Here is a 6,000-nt window from a genome sequence, read left to right on the forward strand (position 1 = left end):
TTCTGGATAATTATGTGACACTGAAGACTGGAAAAAATGTCGAATGAGATATGTTTTATTTTTGTTATTACATGTATATTTGAACTATACTGACCGATAAATTACAAGACAATATTTTAATATGCACTACATTTCCTCATAATTGACATAAATTTCATAGATCACATTGAAAAAAAAAATTACCAGCACAGGTTGTAATTTGTAAACCATTTGGTTGGTGAAGTCCAGTATGTTCATTATTGTGCTTGTGTTTGACATCATATCTTTCGGCCACTAATCTATCAGCGCGATAAACATCCTTTAAAGTTCTTGCGAGCAGTTCTTGGCTGTATCTCGGTAAGATGGACATGGATCTGACAGCGGCCCCGACGTACTAAATAATTGAGTGGCCACTCAGCTGGCAGGGAAAACTTATTAACAGGGGAAAGGAAGCAGATGGTATGAAACTTGTCATTTGGCAAAACAATACAAAAAAAAGTAAGAGAAATTAACTCAAGCAGTCATCACTCCCTGTGTCTTGCTAACGCATGCACACATACTCGAACGCTCTAGAGTGTTTCGTACAACACTCACAGGAGGAGGGATTACTGTCCGTATCACAGAGGTATTCCCTGTTCACATCTGGACAACTCGTTCCTTGTGTCACCATTAAAGTTTCAGGCGGCGCGTGGCTGAAGATTCCGAGGCGGTTGTTCCAACCCCTGTTCTACATGCTCGGATCCCTGAAGAAGCACTGCTGGAAGGCAGCCATGGGCAACAGCGTGTCACAAACGGAGTCTCCAGGTGCTGCCCTGGAAAAGACTCGTGTTCAGTTAGCACCTTGGGGGACTCTTAGCGTGTTCACTTTCTTCAAATTGATTGTGTTGCAAGAAGATTCATGTCTCTGTGAAGCACTTCTAATTGTCGAGGCATCAACGTAATGATATTCTAATACATTTCACGCATAGAAGAACAACAATTGCCAACGGAAGGTCTACACTGTACCAGTGGTGCATTGTGATTTAAGGCCTTTCTTTTAAATGCAATTCAGATCATGGTAACGGTTCATCTAAAGTGCTGGTCTGAAAAGAAAGCCAGCCATGATGCTGACCCTCCTGTGCTACACCTAACCTTCACAGTAATTGCAATGCACTCACTCAAGCACAGTTTGGTTTACACCCATCCACAATGGTGCTTATGGAAATATCTCAATGTGTGGCACACATAATATCTCTTAATTAAAGAATAATTTCAAATGTCCACAACACTGCTTTTCATGCAGACATGAAATGGCTCTTCTTGTCCCGAGAGACTTGAAGTGGTGTTTTTATCTGACTCTGGCAAAAGTGAGTGTGTGTTTTCATTATGTAGTGGGCCACAAGGTTGCTAATGGATTTAGAATTTTTGATTGGCATGAGTGTTTGCTGCATGTATACAGCGTTAGTTCGAGTTGCTTTGAAAGCATGATGTCATTCGCCTACTTTGCTGTTAATTATGAATTCAGATATTATGAATTAAAAACCATGATCTTTCATGAGGTTACTCTTTTATATGCTTTGGTAAGTTTATTTCATCTTTGAATAAAATATAACCTAAAAAGGCACAGTTTGTCACCATGCAGGATTTTATAAAATTGATTTACAATCACTAATACGACCTCATCGATTCATATATACAGTACTGTGCAAAAGTCTTAGGCCACCATTAGATGTTGTTTTAGCAATGGTATAATAACCATATATAATTATTTCTCAGTCTCTTTATTAGAATATAACCAGAAAATACAGGAAATTTGTATGCAGTTTTCTCAGAAGTTTCTCAGATTTTCTTCTTTGAGAAACTGGAAGAAGTCCAGAAGGTCACACTAAATACTGATTTTTGCTTAAAGGTGCCCTAGAATCAAAAATTGAATTTACCTCGGCATAGTTGAATAAAAAGAGTTCAGTACATGGAAATGACATACAGTGAGTCTCAAACTCCATTGTTTCCTCCTTCTTGTGTAAATCTCATTTGTTTAAAAGACCTCCGAAGAACAGGCGAATCTCAACATAACACAGACTGTTACGTAACAGTCGGGATCATTAATATGTACGCCCCCAATATTTGCATATACCAGCTCATGTTCAAGGCATTACACAAGGGCAGGCAGTATTAACGTCTGGAGCAGCACAGCTGAATCATCAGACTAGGTAAGCAAGCAAAGACAATAGCAAAAAATGGCAGAAGGAGCAATAATAACTGATATGATCCATGATATCATGATATTTTTAGTGATATTTGTAAATTGTCTTTCTAAATGTTTCGTTAGCATGTTGCTAATGTACTGTTAAATGTGGTTAAAGTTACCATCGTTTCTTACTGTATTCACGGAGACAAGAGAGCCGTCACTAATTTCATTTTTAAACACTTGCAGTCTGTATAATAAGCACAACTTCATTCTTTATAAATCTCTCCAACGGTGTGTAATGTTAGCTTTAGCCACGAAGCACAGCCTCAAACTCATTCAGAATCAAATGTAAACATCCAAATAAATTTGATTTAAAGGGGCAACGCACTGAATCGGTGCAGTTAAAAAATTCATTAAAAAAAATCTATGGGGTATTTTGAGCTGAAACTTCACAGACACATTCAGGGGACACCTTAGACTTATATTAGTTATATTACATCTTGTAAAAACTGGTTCTAGGGCACCTTTAAAGAAGCCATTTGTTCTCTTTTTTTTTCTTTTTTTTACATTTTGTGTAAATATTTCCTGTATTTTCTGTTTGTATCATATGTATGGTCATTAAACTATTTGCTAAGACAACAAAGCTGGTGGTGGCCTAATACATATAATACATACTGTATTATAACAGAGTCAGAAACAGGTTAGTCAGAGTCTGAATCTCTGAGTTTGTGCTGATGAGACCTGACAAACAAATAAGGGTCTCTGCATGGCAGGAAGCCACTTATGAAAAAAAACAACAGAATCAGCTACAGTAACTCTTCGGCTGCACCTCTTAAAGCATTTCCTTTTTGACAGGACTAAGGGTTTTGTTTTGTTTTGTTTTTGTTGTCAAGGTCATGCATGCATTTGTTCAGTATTGTTTTTTAATACCAGCCATTGTTAGAAAGGATTTCATTTTACATACATACAGCCTCCCTGATGTAATATCTCGTGCATCATAGGCAGAAGACATTCCTCTTACAGTAATAATTAGGGGTGTGACCAGATCTCATGTCACGAGATTTCTGGTCGAGGCGAAAAGTAGTCTCGTGATATTGCCATGACAGTAGTTAGGATGATTAGGAAAGAATATGCCACCGCTATGTTTACATTACGCCTACACTGTCGTTTTGCTTTCGATCCATATTCACAGAGTACGCGCGATCGTGAAAGTGAAAGTAAACGCGCGCGCGCATTCAAACGCGATTTCAATACCCCGCATTTTGAAAGCGGCTCCCTGATGCATGCAAATATCTCTCAATATGAAAGCTATTTTAGGCTGGGCAGTGTAGTTGTAACCATCTCTCAGCTCTGTATCAAAGAAACATTTGGTCTTATTTGCACTTTGAATATTGAGAGAGTGCGATTAAGGTTGAACTTATTGTAAAGTGTTACCATAAAAAATGAATAATAGTTTTCTCTTAATCTTATTAAGCACAAACAATAAGGTTTCATTTGTTAACATTAGTTAATGCACTGTGAACTATCATGAACTAACAATGAATGACTATTTTTATTAACTAACATACACAAAGATTAATGAATACTGTAGCAAATATATTGCTCATTGTTGATGTTGTTTAACACATTAATGTTAATAAATGAGACCTTATTGTAAAGTGTTACCATTTTTATTTATACTGTTTTTATTTCTATAGTAAGTTTGTGGAAAGGAGTTCAGTTGAGGTCAAAAGTTGTAGAAGCTCATAAATCATGTACAGTAAGGTCTGAAGAGACTGAAATCATACAGAAGAGAAGTCAGTCAGTTGAGTTTGTGGCAAAACATTTTACAGTGCTTGAATATTGTTGTCTTTTACTGCATATGATAATTCATACTCAGAAAGTAGAACTGAAATGACATTCATTACAAGATGATTAGATAAAACATTTTAAATGCACCTGCAGACTATTTTTTCTAGTCATGTATTTCACCATTGAGGATTTCTTAAAAATAGTGTGTAAAAATCTTGTCTCGTTCTCGTGAACTCAATCTCGAGTCTCGTCTCGTCTCGTGAGCTACCTGTCTCGTCACACCTCTAGTAATAATAGATTATAAGCTATACAGCTGTTTGTTGCTGAAAAGCTAATACTAATACTTTGTAATTTGTAATAATTCAGATGGACATATTAACAACAATAATATTGGTGGAGAAGCAAAGATGTGCAGTTTCTTACAGAAAATGCTTTAAAATTCTCTTCCTCATCAAATGTGAGCAGCAAGCATGCTTCAAGAATTACTTTCAAGAATTTTTAAATCTGCAACAAAGTTGGTGTTGGGGTGTTTAAGTATTTGCAGTCCACAATAAGATCTAAGATTGTTTAATATTTTAGTAACACTTTGTATGGGGAACACATATTCACTATTAACTACAACTTTTCCCTCAATAAACTCCCAATATACTGATTATTAATAGTTAGTAAGGTAGTTGTTAAGTTTAGGTATTGGGTAGGATATGGTCATGTAGAATAAGGCATTAATATGTGCTTAATAGGTACTAATAAACAGTAATATGCAAGCTAATAAGCAAAAAGACCCTAAAAAAAAGTCTTAAAGTGTTACCAATATTTTTAAGGTCACCCCAAAAGAAAAAAACAAACATGAAAAGCTGTTTTTATGTCAGTATCCAGAGTTCCGTATTAGTCAAAACAAGTCAACCTAACACATTTAAAAACAACAGAAGTTGATCCAAAGTGCTTTACAGATCAAGCAAGAAAAACATAATACAATAAATCAATACAAATAAATACAACATCATATTTTTCAGCTTCAAAACCTATTCCGTGATCTATTCAAAAGCCACAGAAAATTTAAATGGCTAGCGATGAAGATGACCTCACATGGAAATGTCCTTATGTTCCATAAATTAGGACCTATCAGAAAATGCACGATCATCCCTAGATCTATAACGGCAACAAGGAACCTTCAAAAGCAGTTGGTCAGAAGACCTGAGCCCTCTGGTTGGACAGTAAGGGTGTAAAAGTTCACTGATATATTGGGGTGTGAGACCAAATAATGCCTTGTAAACAAATCAACCATGAATTTCACCAGGAGCCATAAGCTAAAACTGGGGAAATGTGATCTCTCTTTCTTAACCCTGTTAACAGCCTGGCTGCTGCATCCTGGACAAGCGGTAGATAGGATAACGCAGTTTGGGGCAGACCAATATACAACGAGTTGTGATATCCTTGATATCCTATGCAGTCAAAGTCCTAAACACACTGGCATCCACATGTTCTCATAAAAGCCATTAAACCACTGCAGAGAGAATGTCAAAAGTTTCCCTAGACTTCCTGTGCAGGTTATCATGAATTTTGTCCACTTTAAAAGCAGAAAGAGAGGAAGAGGCCCCAGTAATCTTTCACTCTTTTCAGGTGTTTAATTTGTGGAAGTTACTATGGAGACCATCTGCAGTCTTTCTGATGTAGCTTTACTTAAAAGCTGTCATCAGGGGAAAGTCCATTTGTAAATTTGTCTCCAGCATACTCAGAGGGACATGCACAGCTCCCCTTACAGACTGCCTTAACTATTAGTCTAAACATAACATTTGTCAGCATGTCATTTCAGCACCTTAAAGCAATTGCTTTAAGTTTTTCTAACAAGGCATTAGAAGCCAAGGGTGAGGAGCGAGTCCTTTTTTCCCAACAGGGGGATGTCTGTTTTTATCAGGCTTTGCTCTGATAAAAAACATCAACCAGGAACCAAGTTACTGGACATAGATAAAACCTTGGCTAATCTCTCAGGATTTCATTGTCTTTTAAAGGGATAGTTCACCCAAAAATGAACATTCTGTCATTATCCTCACCTTCATTTCAAC

This window comes from Megalobrama amblycephala, linkage group LG4, assembly GCF_018812025.1.
Source record: "Megalobrama amblycephala isolate DHTTF-2021 linkage group LG4, ASM1881202v1, whole genome shotgun sequence".
Lineage (NCBI taxonomy): Eukaryota > Metazoa > Chordata > Actinopteri > Cypriniformes > Xenocyprididae > Megalobrama > Megalobrama amblycephala.